This window comes from Trematomus bernacchii, unplaced genomic scaffold, assembly GCF_902827165.1.
Source record: "Trematomus bernacchii unplaced genomic scaffold, fTreBer1.1, whole genome shotgun sequence".
Taxonomy (NCBI): domain Eukaryota; kingdom Metazoa; phylum Chordata; class Actinopteri; order Perciformes; family Nototheniidae; genus Trematomus; species Trematomus bernacchii.
Genome location: NW_022987705.1, coordinates 1,348,342 through 1,372,364, shown reverse-complemented (window position 1 = coordinate 1,372,364; position 24,023 = coordinate 1,348,342). Strand labels below are relative to the sequence as shown.

The 24,023-nt window shown below is 40.7% G+C and overlaps 1 pseudogene; it reads left to right on the top strand.

Moving 5' to 3' along the window:
* Positions 1–654: 654 nt before the first annotated feature.
* LOC117490259 lies at positions 655–23,620 on the top strand (annotated as a pseudogene).
* Positions 23,621–24,023: the final 403 nt, after the last annotated feature.

Genomic DNA, 24,023 nt, shown 5'->3' with positions numbered 1-24,023 from the left:
TAACGGGGACAGAGCTGCTGTCAGAAGAACAGCTGTGCGGCGTCATCACAAACGGACGTCGCTTCACGTGACGCTCCGGAGGAAAGGACGTCCCATTGCTCTTAAAACTCATTTCCCTGCTTCTCGTGGTTTCCTTGCGTCTCTCCATGCTTCCCTGGTGGGAGGGACTAAACGCAGGGAAACGACGCAAGTGAGGGACGCAAGGATTTCATTTAATCGACCTGAGAAGGACCCATAGATGCCACTTCCTTACAGAGTCCCTCCTCCAACACACACGAACGCGCACATGACCAATGAGGGCACGAGATACATTTGTGCACAGATGGAACATGGAAGACCGGCCGGCCGGCTAAAATGATTGGCCACGGCTTCACACAAATGAATTTTTTTAATGTATTTATTGTCAAAGCATGTAATATATTCATTGCTATCGGGATGTTAAGAGCATTCCATGGAATATAACAAAAAGTGTTTCTGAAATAAATTACACCCACCATAGATGCAGAGTTATTGACTTATTTGTGTCTGTAACATCACATCTCGAAATTTGACACCCTATTTACGCGACCCTTACTGCATGAGTTTGCATTCTGAGCATAAGTGGAACAATTACCTTGATTTCCCTGCTGGCACTTTTAACAACATTTGACAATAATGAACGCGAGAACACTGAGGGTTATTATCCCTGTACTCTGATACCATTGGAGGCGGTAACACCGGGGTCGCTCTGTGGCTGAATAGACCGACTGTTTTCCTTTCCCGGTTTCATAAGTACCGCAGCCCCACAGCGCACACTGTTAATGCGCGCCTGCATGGGAGAGTCAACGAAGGGTTTTCACTTGTTGCTTCTACAACCCGGTAAACCTCGAGTACCTGCGTATAACGGAGTGACCGGCTGATCATGTCTCGGACTTCGTGGCTGTTTGCGAGTTGTTTGTTGTTTCTTCTCACCGCGGGTGCGGAAGGGAAGCGCAGCAGAGAGAGAGTTTACTATGTGGGGATCATTGAGGACTCTTGGGATTACGCACCAAGTGGAAAAAACCTGCTTAATGGACAAGACGTGGAAAAGGATGAGTGAGTTTTGATTAAGAAATTATGTACAGATTGAGTGTACATTTCATCACATATGATCTATCACATATCAAATTCCCACACGGGCTGTTGAGATTACCAACTGATGTTAATTGTAATAAATGCTATGGCAAACTTCAAATTAAAAACTGTAAGGTCATCGCCACAGTATGTGACAATGTCTAGACCCGTGAGGGTGGTGTTGCTTATTGTTGGCAGTCTGGCAGATGCACAGGAAAGATGACAGTATTTAGTATCTAACAGTAAATGCGTGTCTGCTTTCATGAGATTGGTGGCTTCCTAGGTCAGTTACACTGACCAAAATAAAGCCAAAAAACTCAGATGCTGCTTGAATGACAATTGAGTAGTTGCATCACACCACCAATGATTTTATATGTTAAGGTTGCTGTGTTTTTACAATATCAGAAAGATGTAAAAGTCTGCTATGAGAATGTAATGGAGGATTTAAGTGTTGGATAGTTGAGCCTACAATACCTGATTTAATCTCTTCATATAAGACAGTTTAGTAAGTAAGTAAGTAAAACTTTATTTATATAGCACCCTTCTCAACACAAATGTACAAAGTGCTTTACAGTACAGTACACAATTCACAGTACAACTAAAATGTAGAATAAAAGGCATAAAAAGGCATAAAACAACAGCAGGTAATACATAGGATAAAACATACGATAAAACACCAATAAAAGACAGCTACTAACTCACCTCCTCCGATGCCCCAAAGGCCTGAGGAAGAGGTGGGTCTTTAACTGCCCCTTAAAAATCTCTACTGAGGCAGAGGCTCTTATGGCGCGTTTCCACTACACGGCCTGTCTGGGGGAGTTTGTTCCAAAGCCTTGGGGCCACCACCTCAAAGGCACGGTCCCCCTTAGTTTTTAGCCTGGTTCGGGGCACCCTTAGGAGGCCTTGCTCAGAGGACCTCAGGGCCCGGGTTGTGCTATGAGGGAGGATCAGGTCATTAATGTGTATCATTAGTAACTCATGCTGGAATCTCCTGACCTTTCCTCATCAGCCAGCTGTCTTACCCAACAGTCTCTAACCAATGCACAATACATTCAAGGCCAGCAAAATCAGTCAAGCTCTTTTAGTATACATTAAACAATTATTCTTATCCTGTACATTATATTGTACATTTTTGCTTCAGTTTTCCCATTTACAGCCTCCATTGACAGGTAGCTTGTACTGAAGAAACCTTATATATTTGGTCGACCTCAAAATAACTGTGATTCATGTGCATGGCATTTAAATAAAAAGGGAGTGGATCTTACAGTGAAACCCGTTTTATGAGAATGGTGTCAGAATATCCGCTTTAAATTAAGTAAACATAATAATGTTCATCCTCTCTGTTGCTACGTAATCAAAACTGCTTTTCCCTCTGCTCTAGTAACACGTTATTTGCACACAGAAACGTGTAATCACAATAATGACATGTCTAATTGCTTGAGAGGTGCAACCAGATGCAATTTGTTCTGCAGAAATTACATCTGCAGTCATCCCCTGGCTGATGGAGATTTTGTAATTAAAATGTATCTGTAGTTGACAATGGTTTAAAATAATCCAAAAAATAAATCAGAGCAAAAAAACAAACTATTCTACAGATAGCGCTATATCGCCTTCCCACAATATTTTCACTTTTTATACTGGTGATACTTCTTTGTTTCTCTTAAAAATATATATTTGTATAACTGGCTAGTCTTACATTCTTTGGCAATAATTAGGCCGCTGCGCAGTTGTCGCGGTGGTGTCATGGTGTTTGCGTAATGAATGGTGTTTTCTCCCATGTGTATTTATGGACTAGATCAGTATTTTTTCTTCTTTTCTTCTTTTTAACTAAAATTAATCACGCCTCTTAATGCTTTTTTATTTTGCAAAACCTTGTATTTACCATGTTAAGGAGATAAAGTTGTGCAATTCTATATTGTATAATATAACAACGATTCCCATAATTCCTTCTGTTTTGACATCTCTCTTTCTCCACTCCTATCCCAGGCATGCATCTGGGTTCCTGGAGAGAGGACCCCACCGTATTGGCAGTGTTTATAAGAAAGCCATGTTCAGACAGTATACAGATGCCACATACAGCGTCCTGGCCCCCCGACCGGCCTGGTTGGGCTTCCTGGGGCCGATACTGCGAGCTGAGGTTGATGAAGTTATTGTCGTCCACCTGAATAACTTTGCAACCAGAAGCTACACCATGCATCCTCATGGAGTTTTCTATGAGAAGAACTCAGAGGGTATAGTGCTGCATAATACATATATAGTATAAGCATATAGCGTGAGACACGCATGCAGAATTCACACACAGAAATATCAACTGTGATTTCCCACTTCCCAGTAGTTGCTGTAATAATAAGTAGACTGACAATATTAAAATGAATGCTGACTGACACCAAATTAGTTTCCTTTTAAAATCAACAGAAGTTTGTGCAATAATGTGATACACAAACAACAATCACGTCTCAGGAATGACAGTAATGAGGATGCAAGGCAAGGCAAGGCAAGGCAAGTTTATTTATATAGCACCTTTCAACACAAGGCAATTCAAAGTGCTTTACAAAAATGAAAGACATTAAGAGAATGGCATTTAAAAACAGTCATTAAAAAGCAAAGTAATAAACATTAAAAGAAAAAATACATGAATAAAAGTTACAGTGCAGTTTAAGATATTAATAGTTCAATTAAAAGCAGCGGCAAAAAGAAAAGTCTTCAGTCTGGATTTAAAAGTAGTAAGAGTTGCAGCGGACCTGCAGGTTTCTGGTAGTTTGTTCCAAATATTTGGAGCATAATAACTGAACGCTGCTTCCCCATGTTTAGTTCTGACTCTGGGGACAGAAAGCTGACCAGTCCCTGATGACCTGAGAGTTCTGGATGGTTCATAATTTAGCAGGAGGTCAGAAATGTATTTTGGGCCTAAACCATTCAATGCTTTATAAACCAGCAGCAGTATTTTTTAAATCAATTCTTTGACACACAGGAAGCCAGTGTAAGGACTTCAGAACAGGAGTGATGTGATCCACTTTCTTAGTGTTAGTGAGGACTAGAGCAGCGGCGTTCTGAATTAGCTGCAGCTTTCTAATATATTGTTTTAGTGAGACCTGTAAAAACACCATTACAGTAGTCGAGTCTACTGAAGATAAAAGCATGGACAAGTTTTCCAAATCCTGCTGTGACATTAGTCTTTTAATCCTAGATATATTCTTTAGGTGATAGTAGGCTGATTTAGTAATTGTTTTAATGTGACTGTTGAAACTCAGGTCAGAGTCCATGACTACACCTAGATTTCTGGCTTTATCTGTTGTTTTGAACATTGCAGACTGAAGCTCAGCGCTAACTTTTATACGTTCTGCCTTGGCTCCAAAAACCATTACCTCAGTTTTATCTTTGTTTAATTGGAGAAAGTTCTGACACATCCAGTCATTGATTTGTTCAATGCACTGACTCTGTGTTTGAATTGGAGCATAGTCTCCTGGTGAAATGGTTATGTAAATGTGTGTGTCATCCGCAGGGCCGGTTTTTGGCATAGGCGGTCGCCTAGGCCGTCAGATCTGGGGGGGGGCGCTGCGCTGGCAGCTCTGGGAGGGAAAAAAACATTTTTTACTGTTTGCGCTCATCCTAATTTTCGGCCTTGATGTAACAATATTCATAATTAAAGGGCCCATGTCATGGCCATTTCCACTGATCATAATTCCATTGTTGAGGTCTACTAGAATAGATTTATATTGTGCAATTTTCCAAACTCACATTGGTTTCTCATACAGCATCTCTGTAAACTATGTGTATTCACTGAATTTCACTCTCTGCCTTTAACGGCTCGTTGGAGCTCCAATAGCTCCAGCCCCCACCCTCCCTGTGAGCACAGTGTGCTCTGATTGGTCGGGACGTTGTGAATCGCGCTGAGCTCCGTGGAGGCGTGGTTTCCTTGTTTAGCGATACACAGCGAAACACAGCCAAACTCATCCTGAGCACACACAAACTCACAGCCGAAGTAAAAACAATAAGTGTGGCTTGATATTGAGTAAGAAAAAGGTTGATAAACGCTGTGAGAATGGGTCTATAGAGAGAATTTCGCCGCGATCCCAACTGTCTGTTATCAGCCTGCAGCCAGGGAGGAGAAATCAGCAGAGCTGCCTGCACTGAGTGTGTGTGTGTGAGGAAGTCTGTGGATTGGTCAATTTGGACCAATCAGCGGGGGCTTAACGTAACGGCTCCGCGGAAGTAACGTAACGGCTCCACGGATTGGTCCATTTGGTTCCGGGTACCGCATGACCGTATCGCGTCATAGCTCTGGGCGTGGCTACTGGGTATCCAGACGTCACGATGCCCAGGAAGAACATGAGAAATCTCCAACGAGGCGTTTTGGGGAGGTCTTTTCTGTGTTAGAGTTTTACTCCCTACAGGGTGTACTTTGAGGGTTTTTGACTCTGCAGACCGTTTACATGCATAAAAACCTTCATAACACACAAGGGGACGGGTAATAACCGGAAAAGCATGACATGGGACCTTTAAGTAAATGTAACACCCTTTTCACCTCTGTTACATTTTTCATTTGCCCTGTACGATGGGCGCTGTAAGTGATGAAATAGGGGGTGTTGGCTTATCAGGCGTCCGCAGCTCACAGCCAAAGTGGGCGTGGGAGCGAGAGAGATAAATGCAATTTATGTAAACAAATATTTCCAAGACACTCCTTTATAATTATTGGGATAAACAGGTTTGAAATCATTTCAATGTATACTATAGGACAGTAAACCAAAAATATCGTTTAAAACTTGAGAGATAAAAAAATATGCATAAATAAATGTTAACTAGGTAAAATAAGATATTAATGAACAACAAAAATAAAATAAGTTACATTTATTTGTTATTGGCTATGGTAGGTTATTGGTTATGTTCACATACTTATATGGTTATTAAAATGTAAACCGATCTTTTTCATATGGGTGTTTAGAGTTGTACCCCCTAGATCTAGTCTCTAGTAATTGTGTGCTCAAAGTGCACCAGATTGAAGCATTTTACTTTAAAATGTTCAAACATTTCTTCCCGGGGGGGGTATACCCCTGGACCCCCTAGAGGATGTGACGTCCACACCTCAATTCATACAATACTGAATACATTTGAAGCCTTTTTTATGTATATTAACTATGTCAATAAGTTTCTGTTTTTGTAGTGTATTGGTCTTTTGTAGAGATTTTTCATTTATTCTTTATATATTCTATTGTGTATTCCTTGGATACTTTTAGCTTTTCTACTGTACGTTTTTTCTGGCAGGGGGGGGGGGGGGGCGCCAGCTAAAATCTCGCCTAGGGCAACAAATTGGTTAGAACCGGCCCTGGTCATCCGCATAGCTATGGTAACTTATTTTGTTGTTTTTCATTGTCTGAGCCAGTGGTATGTAGATGTTAAAGAGAAGGGGCCTGATGGAGATGGAGCCTTGAGGAACCCCACATGTCATATTTGTCAATTCAGATGTGTATTTACCTATAGAAACAAAGATGTTTCTGTCCTTTAAGTAGGATTCAAACCAATTTAGAACTGTTGCCGAAAGTCCCACCCAGTTTTACAGTCGGTCTAGTTATATGTCAACAGTGTCAAACGCAGCGCTGAGATCTAATAATACTAACACTGAAGTTCAGCCACTGTCTGTGTTTAAGTGGATGTCATTGAAGACCTCAACAAGAGCATTCTCAGTGATGTGGTTTTGTCGAAAGCCTGATTGGAACATATCGAAACAGTTATTTAAATGCAAGAAATTACTCAACTGTTGAAAAACAACTTTTTCAATGATTTTACCTAGAAATGGGAGGTTTGATATGGGCCTGTAATTGTTCATTACTGAAGCATCTAAATTATTCTTTTTTAAGAGCGGTTTAATGACTGCAGTTTTCAGGGCCTGTGGAAAAACACCCGAGTGAAGAGACTTGTTTACTATAGGAAGTAGATCTGAGGCCATGCAATGAAAAACATTTTTGAAAAATCCTGTTGGAATAATATCAAGGCAGCAGGAGGAGGATTACAGAAGTTGAATAATGTCCTCTAAGTTTTTATCATTAATCTGATGGAATTGTGTCATGGTGTTTGAATTGATATTAGGTGGACACAGGGACAACACATTTGCTACACCTGATGCAGAGGCACTGACTGCTTGTCTAATTTTCTGAATTTTGTCAGTGAAGAAGGAGGCAAATTCATTGCAGGCCCTGGTGGATAGAAATTCAGAGGCTACTGACACTGGGGGGTTTGTTAGTCTGTCGACGGTAGCAAACAAGGCACGTGCGTTGTTTTTGTTTTTGGCAATGATGTCAGAGAAGAAAGACTGTCGTGCGTTTTTCAATTCCAAATTATAAAGGCCAAGTCTCTCTTTATAGATTTCAAAATGAACCTGGAGATTTGTTTTTCGCCACCTGCGTTCAGCTTTTCGACACTCTCTTTTTTCTGTTTTCACGGTCATGGCCTTTCTCCATGGAGATATTTTCTTGCCAGTCACTTCCTTTACCTTAGTTGGAGCAATGGCATCTATAACATTTTTAATTTTTGAATTAAAATGATCTACTAGCTCATTTACTGAGATGTAAACATTTCCCTAGTATTTTCAGTTAAATATCGCTTTGTGGTTACCTCTTTTTGAACAGAAATAGAGCTCTCAAAGAAAACACAGGAATGATCAGAGAGTGCAACATCAGTCACCACAACCTTAGAGATATTCAGACCCTTTGAGATAAAATCATTGATTAAAAATGTTTTTCCTGCCAAAGACCTGACATTTAATAAAGCTAGTTTAAAGGTGGGGTAGGTAAGTTTGAGAAACCGGCTCGAGATACACTTTTTGTTATATTCCATGGAATGCTCTTAACAACCCGATAGCAATGAATATCTTAAGTGCTTTGACAAAAAATCCATAAAAAAATATCATCTGAGGAAGCCGTAGTACTGTAAAAAGCATGACCAATCATCTGAGCCGGCCCGGCTAAAATAACTGGATGGCCTACCTGCCTGTCAGCCTTCCATCTGTGCACAAACTTATCTCGTGCCCTCATTGGTCATGTGCGCGTTCGTGTGTGTTGGAGGAGGGGCTCTGTAAGGAAGTAGCAGATTTCTTCCGGCTGTGTATTTTCAAATTCTAGCGCACTCGAGCTGGTTTCTCCAAAATTACCTACCCCACCTTTAAGTTTGTTAAATACACTATCAGTCAGATTTTTTGTGACAAGCTGTGGCTGACATGGAATCACTGCTAAATTTGATAAACTCACACAAACGTTTGAGCGCTTCCTGTTTCTAAGCTGATTCACCGCTCTCAATATATTACCTGTCAACACAGATATCGGCAAAGCTACTGGCAGGCAGGGCGGGACCCAGATAAAAGTATAAAAATATAATGCCATTCATGAATCATTATCAAGATATAATCGTCTGAAAGTATCTATGTCATCTAGGCTTGTTTTGCTCTCTGAGAACAAGATACTGAAAACAAACAGACTAGAATATGTGGTAAGGACTGAATAGGTGTATTTTCCTCTGAATTGGGAACTTTCCAGATTATGCAACAAGCCCCCACCCCCCACTATTCTCGGAATTCCAGAGGCCGTACGGGAACTGAAACTGAAACAAACATTTTGTGACCTACTAGATTTTATAAACTGGAAATTTGGCAGGAAACTGATAGTAGTGGGAAGTGGAAGAAGGGAGTGATGTTAACACATAAAGACATCAGGGTTTCAGTGGGGTGCTGCCTGAGCGGGGGGGGGGGGGGGGGGGGGGGGGGGGGTGGTGGGTGGCAGGCATTGGGATATATTTGTTTTAACAGGAGCTGTGGATTATTGTTATTGATTAATGCATCAGTGTTTCTTAGGGTCAAAAACACTAAACTCACAACTTAAAATGAAAGAGTTTAGTTTATTTAATAAGAGAGCACATGTTCAATGTGAAAAGTGACAGTAGATATAGATTAGTTGCAATTTGGTGCTATATATATATATATATATATAAAAAAATTAAAAAATTAAATAATAATTTTTTTTTTTTTTAAACACCTTGAATTTCAGGGGGCGCGGGGCTCCGTTGGCGCAGCACCCCTCCAAGACAATGGTAGGGGAAACACTGAAAGTCAGCTAATTCTGGGTTAAATTATGTCATGTGACAGGCGCAGATATCTACAGAGGTCACTGTACCTGTAACATCTATCACTAAGGCTGAGGTCATTTAGGTGTTTTATGGATCACTTACACACGTGGAGGCTGAAGCTTAACAGAGATAAGACTCATAGAAGAAATGCATATGTCCTTGACTTATAGGAAACCTGTATTTACTAATGGTGTCTTTTTAACATACTTTTACTTGAGTAATCATTCATTTAACTAATAACTGTTTTCTATTTAATTCTACTGCACTCAGTTCAGGGTTTTTAACAGTTAAGGCAAATTGAACTTGTTAATACCATAGCATTTCTACCGACTTAACGTAAGGCTCAAATGCTTACTTAACTTCAGAGTAAGCACATTGATCTAAGCATAAACATTTCGTATTTGTCTACCAGGGGCGCTCTATCCAGATGGGACATCAAACAAGCTGAAGGAGGACGACTCTGTTCCTCCGGGGGGGCGCTACACTTACCGCTGGGAGGTCAGACCAGAATTTGCCCCCACAGATGACGATGCCAACTGCCTGACCTGGGTCTACCACTCCCACTTTGACGCCCCCAGGGACATCGCCTCTGGACTGATCGGGGCGCTGCTCACCTGCAAGAAAGGTCTGAAGATATGTGATCATGTGCTTTATCAGAAGTACAGATGTCTTTTTATTGCCCATCTGCATTATATGTATTCCAAATGCCAGTTATTTTGATGTCCCTTCATCGTAGTTATAGTATTCATTTTATTTGTATTTCAAGTTGCACACACAACTAACTGAATACAATCCAGAAATAAAATAAGAGAATAACACATCTGAGAGGACAGGTCAAGAGGACCCCTCCTCTACTTAAGTAACAATGAGCAGACAAACTAACCAATCCATAGACAACAATCCAATGAAACCAATTTGCGACAATTTATTTTCATAAAATAAAAGGAAACTCAAGCTCTTGAATAACATGTAATTTGACATTTCATATCCGTACTCAACAATATCTTAAATAGTCTCAACAAGGTCTCCAAACCCTTGCTTATAAGGTCAATTACAACAACATTCCCTAACCTTAAGCCTTTTATGACTACAGCAAAACATTTCCAAATAGAGAATGCTTCATAAGAAAAACAAATGCAGTGGGAAATCACAGGGAGAATTACTCTGGTTTCCAGCCTATCATGCATTCAGTCGATACTGAGATGGAGGGAAAACAAAGATGAACTCTTTCTTTATCTGTGCTTGGCAACAAAAATATGCAACAATTTAACCTCTATCATGCATCTTTCTCTCTTTGTCTGACAGGAATCTTAAAAGACACTAACAATCCAGCCCAAGGTCAGACGAAGCCAGGGTCTGTTGTAGAGTCAGCCAGGAATGATGTGGACCAGGACGTCTTCCTGATGTTCAACGTCGTGGACGAAAAACTGAGTTGGTACCTGGAGGACAACATTCAGACCTGCTCTGATCCAGCTGGAGTCGACCAAGAGGACCCCGACTTTGTGGAGTCAAACCTGATGCACGGTAATATAGAGGCCTCGAACTAAGACAGCTGCACACACATAAAGTTGGTTAACAGAATGTAAGAAATGTAAAAGGACATTTTCACTAAATCAAAAAATGTTGTAGTGTAAAAATGATTTGATTTCCTCTTCCCCTGCATGCTGTTGCCTCTACATTCTTAAATGTACCAAGTTATGTGAGTTACTCGTCACTCTAAATGACTTTTCCCTTTAACAAAGTGTATAAAAGAAGGTTTGAAGGACACGTGTGTTCCCGTTATCCTTTACTCTAACCCCTATCTGTGTTTTTCTCTGTGTGACAGCAATTAATGGGTACATGTTTGGAAACCTGCCTGGAATCAAGTTATGCCAGCACCGTGCAGTGGCCTGGCATTTGTTTGGCATGGGTAACGAGGTGGACATTCACTCTGCCTTCTTCCATGGGAACACACTGCTGGACCGCAGCCACCGCACCGACGTCCTCAGCCTGTTCCCCGCCACGTTCGCTACAGCTGAGATGGTCCCGAAAGCAACAGGAAAGTGGTTGCTGACCTGCCAGGTCAATGACCACCTGCAGGGTAGGTCACCTGACCTTTAACTTCTGCGTGACCTTTGACCTCTCTGTTTTGAGACTGTTGTGTTGCTGACAGAGAGGAATGTCTTTTTGTGATCCCTGTATTTTAGTCAAAGCATGATGTTACATGTTTTCTAACAGCATAGCTTGTGGTTCTACTGTTAACACGGCAGGACTTGTGTATTTTAAGGCTGTCCGAAGTCCATTGTACTTAGAACTGAATGAGCCATACTTACTCAATCAAGTATGAAAAATGCTTACTCTGAAATACCTTTCCTTTGTGTCATACCGGACTTTCCATAATAGCCTAATCGTGTCACTCGGCCTTCAAAGAAACATACGCTAGTATATTTTCGAATCACATGTTTTGTAATTGTACAGGTTATTTGTCCTCAGTGTTGGGTGTGTTAAAGGAAAAGATAAGGAAGTTCAAAGTGTTAACAGAAACCCTGGAATTGTTATTTTATAGACTATTAAATATTAAAAGTAGGGTAGGTAAGTTTGAGAAACCGGCTCGAGATCGCTAGAATTTGAAAATACACAACCGGAGAAAATCTGCCACTTCCTTACAGAGCCCCTCCTCCAACACACACGAACGCGCACATGACCAATGAGGGCACGAGATAAGTTTGTGCACAGATGGAAGGCTGACAGGCAGGTAGGCCATCCAGTTATTTTAGCCGGGCCGGCTAAAATGATTGGTCGTACTTTTTACAGTACTACGGCTTCCTCAGATGATATTTTTTTATGGATTTTTTGTCAAAGCACTTAAGATATTCATTGCTATCGGGATGTTAAGAGCATTCCATGGAATATAACAAAAAGTGTATCTCGAGCCGGTTTCTCAAACTTACCTACCCCATCTTTAGACTTTATTTTCAGCTATTGAGATTTCCTGAGAAACTGAAGGTCTAGTTTCACCTTAATTTTTGTGGGTAATTGTCTGTGTAATGATTGTGTTTTCTTTTCCTTATTCAAGCTGGGATGCAGGCCTTTTATGAGGTGAAGTCATGTGGCAGTGAAGCCGTCTCCACAGCGATGGGCGGCGTTGAGAGGAATTATTACCTGGCAGCAAGCAAAGTCCAGTGGAGCTACGGTCCCTCAGGAAGGGATCTGATTAATAATGTGTCCCTCTCTGAGGCCGGCAGGTGGGCACACACCTTATCAAATTAGGAGTGGCATACTGTCGCAATCAAGCTAATCAATGCTAACAGCGTTATGTGGTACATTGTATTGCATGCACTGTTTTGGTAATCAGGTGTAAACTTGTTTTATCGCCAAATCTGCTCAGAGCTGCTAAAACCAAATTTAGCCAATGAAGACATTTTTCATTCTGGATATATTTCAAGCCTGTATAGTTTTGAGACTAACGTGTTGTCTTGTCTTGATCTAATAGTGCCTTGTGTACTTGAATTAGCTTTTTTAATGAGCTAATCTTTAGTTAAGGGTTTCAATGACACAACTGAAGCAAATCATTGTAAGAACATATGTGTTTTACAGTCAGGCTAGTATGTTTTACTTGGCAATTTTTTTATTGCTATTTAAAATTACAACCTTAGTAGTTTTGGAGGAGGAAGTAGATGATCTTAGTCCTACAAAGCTTCTGAAGAAAGTCGCCTGTCTGTGTGTATGGCTAGCTGGAAAGGGCTGATTATTCGTATACCCTGTGGGGGGGCGCAGTGTTGTGGTGTCTAGAGTAAACGTGGGCGATAGTGATACAGTGACTCAGTTGTTATTGTGTCTCTGTTATTGTTCCCTGACCTGACACAGTGTAAACCCCCCGACCAGCTTTTGTGCTTGACATGTTTTGATGCTTTTTTCCAAGCCACAATGCAACCCATATTACTCCCTTTTTGGCCCACTGAAATGCAATGTATTGTGCTTAATATCCTTCTGCCCACACCCCCCACCTTTTCCTCTCATAGTGCATCAGAGGTGTTTTTTGGCACAGATGGCGGGAGGGATTGGAGGTGAATACCTTAAAGTTATATACGAGGAATACACAGACGATACGTTCACCATGTTGAAACCAACACCTGAGTCTCTACACTTAGGAATCTTAGGTAAGGTCTCATTCTTTTTAGCAAATTCCAGTTTGTTATTTACTGGTACACCGGTGTCTTGCTTTACAAATCCCATCTGCTTAGTCAAAATGTTCTTCTGTATTTGTCCAGGTCCAGTCCTGAGGGCAGAGGAAGGAGACACTCTCAGAGTAACCTTCATGAATAAAGCTGATCGGAACTTCAGCATCCAGCCTCACGGCCTGCACTACGATAAACACTTCCAGGGAACAAGCTATGAGGACGGTGAGGAAGCATTGCACTCAGATACTGGCTGCACCTTACCTGCTATAACATATTTAAATTGTTTAATTTACTTGAGTAGTAAAAAGAGAAGAAGATTATTATTTTTATTATTTTTGTATTCAGCTTTTCACATGTATAGTCATAGACAATACAATATTCTCTGTAAGCCTTCTGTAGTTAACAGTGAGATCACAAATCGAACATACATATTTGTGGATAATACAGAGGCAGGCCTCACTGACCTTAAAAAAAAAAGAAATACATAAAAATCCCTTCTAGACAAATGATGGTCGTATTGGTGTAACATATATTATCAATTTCGCCACACGAAATCAACAAAAAGATTCCCCGTTGCAGTCTCAAAGCAAGGGTTATCCTTTCCGGGAAGAAGATTTTTAAGCAATATCCGATGATTAACAGTTCAGATTGACTGAGGCATTTCTTTGCATGAATATTGCTTCCAGACTGGAGAATACATCCCTGCCTGTTTAAAGGTTTAAACATAAAGGGATGCAAATATCTGCACCTTCAAAAATAAGACTTAACTTAAAAAATAAAAGTCATGCCAAGTCAAGTGAAGGATGCAAAAGAAAAGAACAGATTTTGACTGAAGAAAGCCTATTTCAAACAGTTAGTTCTCTGTGAAATGCTTTAGGTGTTGATAAGCCAGGCTCTCACGTGGCTCCAGGGCAAAACTTCACCTACACCTGGCAGGTGATGGAGGGTCCTTCTCCATCTGATTCTGCGTGCATCCCCTACCTGTACTACTCTGCCACCGATCCCATCAGGGACACCAGCTCTGGATTGGTGGGACCTCTGCTCGTGTGCAAGAAGGGAACGCTGAGGGTGAACGGGACCCAGGTGAATTGAAATAAAAAAAAGCCACAGCTCTGTTGTGATTGAAGGATCTTTGTTGGGAAATTGGGCCATTGCCGATAAGATAAGATGAGAACAAAATAAAAGTTTTCATGCCGTTGACTGCAATTAAGTGCATCCCTGACTCATCATTACTCTCGCTGTGTTCATATTTTTTACAGAAGCGTGTGGATAAGGAGTTTTCCTTCTGTTTTCTGTCATGGATGAAAAATTGAGCTGGTACATCGACGAGAACATCGAGAAGTATGGCAGCAACGAGACAAATGTTGAAGATGAAGACTTTGTGGAGAGCAATTTGATGCATGGTAAAGAACGAGTACCAGAACCGCATTTTGTCTTCAATTGAATTCATTGATTGTAGGTCATGTAACATTAGCAATATATTTTGAGTTCTATTCCTGATGCTTCTTGAGGATTTTCTCACTTGTCTCTGCATTTTTTGTTCTAATCGTCCTTTTCATGTTAGCTGTAAACGGACGCATGTATGGGAACCTTCAGGGACTGGAGATGTGCGCCGGGGACAAAGTTGTGTGGTACACCTTTGGGCTAGGTACAGAAGTGGACATCCACGGTGTTTATTTCGAGGGGAACACCTTCAAGAAGCAGAGCACGACACGAGACACTATCAACCTGTTCCCTCACACAACTGCTACTGCCATCATGCAGCCGAACACTCCTGGTTAGTCTTATCACACACACATGGTCAAAAACACACACTGTTCTGCCACTTAAAAACACAGTTCCTTTCCTCAAATAGATTTTAAGAGTTCATCCATATTTTAGGTTTTGTTTGACAGACGGATTTGTTTTTTACAAACATCCTGAGAGGACCCTCTGTGAATGTTTTCCTCTGACGTGTACACCACTCCCAACACTTCACAGCAGGAAACATTAATAACTAGAATACAAGGAGGAATTTCAGCGCTCCGGCCCGGCCAAGTTCAAGGACAATTCCACAGTACTTTGCAAGTCTTGACTACTTTAAGTAGTAATAAATATATAATTGTGAAAAATAGTTTCTCAAAAAGTCTTTCACCAGAATAGGTAAATAAAGTTTAATATATGATAATAATAATATGACTTATACTGTTACCACCTTCAATACAAATAAACAAATTGTGCATTTGACGTTAAGATATTGTATGCTAATCTAAACAATAGAAAGTTGAGAATGAAGTCCAAAGATCAATAAGGTTAAAATGATAGGCCATATTGAATGTTGAAGTCACCTTTTAAAATCCTCATCATGTTTTTTAGGCATAACTAATATATTCTGATAAGAATAATAATGTCTGTCTGATGTGTTTTTTCTGTAAAGGGTTAAATCAACAAATGAATATAGGCTAAATAAACCAGACTCTATGAACATAAAAAATATATTTATTTTCAAACAAACATTCTGCACACTTAAGCTTAAACATCAACGATGAATGAAACCCATTTTTAAATGGATGGTGACTTTAGGACTGCCCAAATAGCACAGAACACACTTTAATATCGTGCAAAAAAAAGTGTGAAAATATGCACTCTTACACACATGTTTCATGCTTACCCAAAATAGCAAAACAAGAAATTGGTAGTGAAACACCAAATAAATCACTAAAGTGTAGAGAGCTACAGTACAAATGTTAAGGGCATAATGGAGTGTTTCAGCTGAAAATCAATACAGTCAAGCCACAAACAAATCCATCCTCATGTGTCCAAATCCATATCCTCTTCAGAGGTGGGAAGTAGTGGAGTACAAATACTTCGTTACTGTACTTACATTTTCTGGTATCAGTACTTTACTCCACTACTTACTTTTGATTTTACTTCTTACATTTTTAACACAAATACCTGTACTTTCTACTTCATACATTTTCAAAACAGGCTCGTTACTTTAGTTTTAGACCCTAGCCACACGGAGGCGGTAACGAAAACGAACCGAATTCGATATCAAAAAAGTATTCCGTCCACGCGCAATCGGTACCAGAAACGTGTCCGTCCACACGAGACCGCTGGAGACGCTGTAGTGCATATGCCGGGCCTGTAAGTGGCGCTGTACTTCCGCCACAAAATACACCAAAAGCAGCGAAGAAGACTTCACGAGCATGCATGGTTGCCCTTCTGTTTATTCTCCGCGGTGGATTTAGCAGCAGAGGTGGGGAGAGGCAGGGGCCAGGGGCCTCATTTATAAACGGTGCGTGCGCACAAAAGATGGCGTACGCCAGTTTCTACGCACTGTTTGCGATTTATAAAAAACTAACTTGACGGGGAAAATGTGCGGTCCTCCACGCAAACTCTGACCCATGCGTACGGACTAAGCACAACAACGGGAGAGACGAGAAACTGCGACACCGTTGGCAGAAGGAAGAATGGAGAGAAATTTGTGGAAATAATACCATAAATAGAATGTTACCTCATTTATCATATATGAATTAATTTTCACAAATTGATTAAAGCCAATCTTAAAATGATTTAACAAACGCCTGTTTGAGACTCCTCAGTGCACACAAAAACATAACTTGGAGAAATAAATAAATATGGAAATGTTATTGATCACCCCTCGATTATGTTCTCTTGTTAAGAAATGTATTCTCATAAATGATGCGATAAACAGGACAGAATTACTTTAAACTGACGCAGTTTTGCATTTCTATAGGTTGTAGATAAGAGCATGGTTTTATATAGGCCTACTATCACGTTTAATCATGTTTTATGCCGTTCGCCAATAGCCTACTTGATAAGTCGCTCGTAAAACACAGGAGGTATGGAAACTAAGAACACCATATGTGGTAAATTGTATAGCTAATATAACACAACACATTAGTTGTATTTCCTTTAACTGGTGGATTATGGATATATAGTTGCTGATCGACAGCTGGAACACAAACCACCAAATACAACAAAATAATTCAGATCCAGTCGTCATGACTCCACTCCGGAGGGATTCCCCCATCATTTCTTACAGTTTCTCATCAAGGGGGTGTCTCCTGTCCCCGGGACAAACACACTGCCTGAGGAAGGTTATGTGTATTTTTTTTGTCCTTAACCTTTTTCGGACCACTTATTTATTTTGTTGACGATCCGACCTCCCTGCTGCTACTCTGGTTCAAACTGCATCCACCAAACAATATGATTTATCTCGACCTCTCCAAAATCTGACACGGTGTGAGATGTCTTATTTAGCTTTTCTGTCGTCATTTCCTGCGATCTTCTTCATGCAGTCAGTCAAAAATGAATGGGCGTTTCTTTGACTATTTATAGGCAAATATGGGCGTTACGTGAAGCCCGCAAAAGCAGCGCCGCATTTCGAGTTGATTGTGGTTTATAAAAGGGAAACCGGCGTAGGATGTGCCGTATGCAAGTCCTGCGCCGGTACGCAGTCTTTTATGAATCGGAAAATGTCTGTGCGTATTTATTTGCTTTGTCCTACGTAAGCAACCTTCCCACGTCAATCCTACGCAAGGCTTTATAAATGAGGCCCCAGGGCTCTGGCTCTTTTTCTCCCTCCCCGAGGCAAGCGTGTGCTCCTGCTGTAAATCTGCCCGGTAGTCCACCAGCAGATGAAAAACACCCACCTCTCCGCCTTCTCCAAGGGACGAGGGAACTGCACGGCAGAGTTTCCGTTAGAATTTCCGTCAAAATGTCCGTTAAAGTTTCAATCTTCCGGACAAAATTATAAAAGTGCCAAAGGTCTTTGTTATTTATTGAGCTTTAAAACAAATGAATAACGACTCTATATAATAATAATATACGGAGTCTCTCTTTTCCTCCCCCTCTCCTGACAGCCCGTCAGTATTTTCGTTATCGGGAAATGATCGTATCGGGCGTAATCACGGAGCCGTTTGGCCCCCCAGAGCGGTGCGTCTGTAGATCTACCCACCTTGGGACCCGTTATCGTTTCTGCGTTTCCCTGTAGGCCTCGTGTGGCCGAACCATCTATATCAGGGGTCGGCAACCTTTTTGATATGAAGTGCCATTTTAAAAAAAAAAAAAAAAAAAAAAAGTTATTATCAGCGTGCCAACCATCGAGAATTATCAACAGGAGGGCAGGGGGGCAGTGTGTGGACCTGTCAGCGCAACTTACATGATACCGAATTTAACACATTTAAATAATTGGTTTAAACGGCATAATAATAAGGCCGATCGTCCGTTCTGTGATTCTCCAGAACACGCATGTTATGATATTAGGGTCATGCAGAGTGAGATGAGATCGCTGTCCCTTTTTAAGAGAGAGAGAGAGGGGTGTGGCGTGTGGATGGTAGGACGAGAGTGAGCGTGTGTATGTTTCTGGAAGTGAAACGAGGCAGCAGAAAAACAGAGGTCTGTGATGTATTTTGTGAAACAGAAGAACAGCTAAATAAATGCAACGGCCTCCCAAGAAGAGCTCGCCTCTCTCCAGTCATTTAAGCTAAAGTGGGTTATTGAACCTGAAGCTTGTTGCTTCTGCCCTGGGAGACGACAGAGAGTCATCCTCCCTGTTTCCTCGACTACGGTCTGGGAGCCGACAGGAAAGTTCAACACACAGATGGCCAGTCCGCCCCTTTGTAGCATATTATTTCAATGAGAGATGAGCAGATCGCCACTGGGCTTTCAACTAAAGACACACACAGCCACGCAAAAACTGCGGCATTTGTAAAGCTCCTTATGGGTACTGCAATTTGTGAAGTGCTTTCCTCTGTGGTGAAACGATCAGCCCTGCACCACGGAGGAAAGCGGCAGAAAGTCACCTGGAGTTAAAGAGAGCGGGGTTGCGTGCATGGCTTCCTTCTGCAGGTAAAGGGGAGACGCGCTCTGGCAGCGGTCTCGTTCAGAATCCGAAAATACAATTTAAATATTTTGCACACTTATTCCTAGTGTGCCACTGGTTACGGTGCCGCGTGCCAATGCTGGCACGCGTGCAAGGGGTTGCCGACCCCTGATCTATATGATAGAGAACTGTAGTGGATAAGACCCGTATCGTCTCCGTGTGGCTGCAGCCTTAATCTGTGTTTGGTGGCGTGATTGCGTGCCTATTGATTTTAACACGATCCGTGTATCCATCATTTCCTGGTCTTCTCTAAAGAAGAGGGACCAATGAAAACGCTGTCATTTTGCCGTTGTTCAGCATCAAAACATTAATTAGCTAACAATGACATTATTGTTCTATTAATATAAAGTGAGGTCAGTTACTCTTTAAAACAGTTGGTAGTTATGGGTACTTTTTACTTAAGTACATTTCGAAGCCCATAGTTCTTTACTTTTACTTGAGTAAAGAAGTTTAGTCAGTACTTCTACTTTTACCAGAGTATTTTTAAACACGATTATCTATACTTCTACTTGAGTAAAAGATGCGTGTACTTTTGCCATCTCTGATCCCTTTTATTCCTTCTCAGGTGTGCATGAGGTGAGCTGCAGAGTGACGGACCACTTCTCAGCCGGCATGAGGCAGCAGTACAGAGTGGACCTCTGTCCCCGACACAAACTAGAGCTCACATACAAAGGAAGGCCGACCAAGATTGTGCAGTATTTTATAAGTGCTGATGAAATAGTGTGGGACTACTCACCCAAGAGAGACTGGGAGCTGGAGAAACACCACGCCACATTAGAAGACAGGTATGTGCGTAAGATAATTGTAGGATGATGTATTTCAGAGTGGACGCTGGAGCCTGTGATTAGTGGCGTGACTTATTACTGTTTGTTAATGGAAGCAAATTGTTACATTTCTCCCAGTCCAGGCAATATGTTTGTTGGGAGAGGGGGGAACAAAATTGGCTCGCGCTATAAGAAGGTGGTGTACAGAGAATACACAGATGAAAGCTTCACTGTTAAGAAGAAACGACAGCCAGAACAACAACACTTGGGAATTATGGGTAAGCTTAGCTGTTCTTCATGCCTTTTTTTTTTTTAACCAAAGAAACGACAGTAGAAGACACAGATTTTCTCTTCCCCTGTAGGTCCAATAATCAAAGCAGAGGTAGGAGAGCAGATTGTGATCACTTTCAAGAACAACGCAAGCAGGCCGTACTCGATAAGTGCACATGGAGTGAAGGCCAGCGGTGCACACATTCCTGTCAAACCTGGTGAGAGTCACATTTGACAAGAAAACTACAATGTTTGCTGCTGCTCTCAAACTAAAAGGTGGAAACACTGGCCTTTTCTCAGAAGTAATGATTTGTCTGGTTTTATGTCTTCCTTTGCCTCTAGGTAATATATTGGTGCTGACATGGGATGTTCCTAACAGCTCTGGTCCAGGGGTCTCCGATCCTAACTGTATATCTTATGTATACTACTCCAATGTGGACTTCATTAAGGTACATACTTCCTGTATGCATTCACATGGAAGCAAATAAGTCACTGTGTTTGTGGTGTTTTAATGGACGTGTTGAAGAGTGGAAGATGTTTCTGACAGGGCAGATTCCTATGTTTATCTTCAGGATCTGTACAGTGGTCTTCTGGGGCCTCTGGTGATCTGCAGGCCGGGGACTCTGCAGCGAGGCGAGGGGCCCGACAGACAGAGGGATGACGTGGAGAAAGAGTTCGCTCTGCTCTTTATGGTGCATGACGAAAACCAGTCCTGGTACTTGGACGAGAACATCAAAACATACCTCGGTGCTGACCCCGATACCTTAACACGAGATGAAGACTTTGAGGAGAGCAACAAGATGCACGGTAAGAGATAAGAAGAGAGGCACGGAGAGTAAAAGTGTCTTAAACAGTCGTTAAAAAATGTACGTCTTGGTTTATTGACTCCTTGTGAGAAAACGTTGTATATCTAAGCAGAACAAGTATTAAAATTAGATTGAAGAAAACATGTGGGCAGCATACAGTGTAGAACTGATGATGTGTACTTTTTGGACTTAAATTGCCCATGTGGAAAATTATATGAAAGATAGGTGAGATATAGTGCACTTACTGAACAAACATAAGATTTAAAACAAATCCTATAATTAATAATATGAAAAACTAATGCTTAAAGTCACCATCTAATTATGCCAACAAAGGCTGTGTATTTAAATGTAATACAATATTTGATCCAATTTAAATAATGTATTATGAAATTTGCTTCTGAAGTGTTTCAAATTCCTGACAAGGGTTTTCCTAAACTAAGAAGAAGTCTAAATTATGATTTTCCTATCACACTTTTCTGCATGTCTCTCTGATTCTATACGATGAAACGGATTACATTTAACGCGAGGGAATTGTTGATGGTCTCTATCTCTATTTGTCACTGTGTCTACTGAAGGGATCAATGGCATGGTGTACGGTAACCTCCATGGACTGGTGATGACCCGCGGCCAGAAAGTAGACTGGTATCTGCTGGGCATGGGCACCGAAATGGACATGCACACTGTGCACTTCCACGCTGAGACTTTCACCTACAAGGTAACCACCAACATCACAACATATGATCATATATTTACTCCAAATTAAAACAGTACCAGACCAATTATGTCTCTGTAAATGTTGGACACACAATATATACTGCTCTGGTTTAAATCCAATAATGAAAGGATGATAGTGTGTGTTGTTGTATTTGGGTTTAACACTTCTACATGCCCAGACAGAAAGTTTCTTTACTGTGTGTGTGTGTGTGGTAGACAGACCATGTGCACCGTGCAGACGTCTTCGAACTCTTCCCCGGGACTTTCCAGACAGTGGAGATGGTTGCTGGGAACCCGGGGACTTGGTTACTTCACTGTCACGTGACTGACCACATCCGCGCTGGCATGGAGACCACCTTCACCATCAAGGGTATGTAAAGCATGCATTGTGTGTCTAAATGGCGTCACACATGCTTGTGCATTAAGATAATTGAATCATGTACATTGAAATCCGGAGAATTTGTGTGAAATCTCACTTTTGTATGTATATCTTCTCAAGATCTTTCCAGATAATTCCAGAAAACTCATCGCATGGTAAGATTTATATTTCAATACAAATATTCAGTCTAATATTTAATATTCCATCTGTCACATACTTATGTAAATATAATACCTTGCTTTATATCTTGTTGTTGTTCATTTGTAAATTCAACATGTATATTTTCTACTTTCTTGTTTATTTCTTGTCTTTTAATTTGTATGTACAATGCCACGTCTTTTTATGCGCTGCAACGCAAACATTTCCCAAATTACGATCAATAACGTTCTATCTTATCTTACAAGAGAATACAAAAATATTATAATTTCATATCAAAATAAAAAGAAATCAATGGCTGTCTGGAACTGTTGACAATATAGACTACTATCTACATTTCCCATACGCAATAGAATGGCTAGTTAAAACATTTGTTTTGATGACATGAGTAGTAAAAAGGCAAAAACATGCAGACAACTGGGATGGTCTTTAAAGAATATTAGATACTGTATACAGTCAAGACTTTAGCAAAACCATTACATTCTCTTTTCTAGTTCATAGAAAAGGGGAACAGCATGTGACAGGCTGGTTTTGTCTCTGCTGTGATGTATTGAATGAGTAATGTGTTTTTATTGGGTGTAGGGAAAGAAATGTGTCTTGTCAGCTGTTACATTAGCATTTGTTGACTATATAAACTGAAATAAGCATGATATTCCATGGGAAATGTATTGTTTTAGTTATAACTAGTTTTAAGCCATAATTAGACCAAACAATATATATGAATTTGCGATTGAAAACAGTTGGTTATAAAACATGGTAGGCTTGTTATTCTGAATTTGATTAAGCTGAGTCAAATGTGAATTCTAAAATATAGCAAAATCGCAGAGATAAGATGGTTACTGAGGTTGGGAATTAACAGATATTCCAGTAAATCTCTGTAGCAAGATGTCATGGGCGTAAAATGTTTGATTGTGAACTCATGACATAGCTATCTTGTTTCTGGCTTCCTTTTTAACTTACGTTCTGTTTCCTGTTGCAGCGATAGGAACTGAAGGCTCCTTAAGGACACTGCTGCTCTCGCTGGCTCTCTGCCTCATGGCTGTAGGTGGACTGCGATAATGAAGGGACTCTAACAATGCTTTGCTCTATGTGTGTAACTTTGGTCATTTATGCAACCAAACAAAAAAATATCCAGGGACAAAATCATTGTTGTGTTTGAAGTTATGTATGTAAATATCAAGCAATGATCAGACCAACCTAAATATTTGAAGGGCTGTAAAATCCTGTATAAAGTTAAGGATTGTTTTATGTGCAATAAACACCTTGTTTTAACTGTGGTGTGAAACTCATGTCCTTTTTTCTTTTAAGTGCTAGCATCAACAACAACCACAAGGTGGCGTTAATAATTTAAAAGTTGAGAAGAGATCAATGAGAACTCCTTTTCTTTTTCTGTGGCTCACAGGAAAATACAAAGCTTGGTTTATAATTTATTCAGAATATGAAATCGGGGTTATACAGTGATGTATGGTAGTTTAATAACATTTCACTAAATCTTGTCCTTCATATCTGTTGCCTCATATAATGTATCTGATTATATCATTACTGTTTTTGATTGGGTGCAGGAAATAAACACAGCACTAGTGATTAACTATGTGATCTGTTTGTTTTGTACTGAATTTGTCACTAACTGACAAATCCGGTTGAACACATCCACTTGTAGCAACAGTTGGAGATCATTGA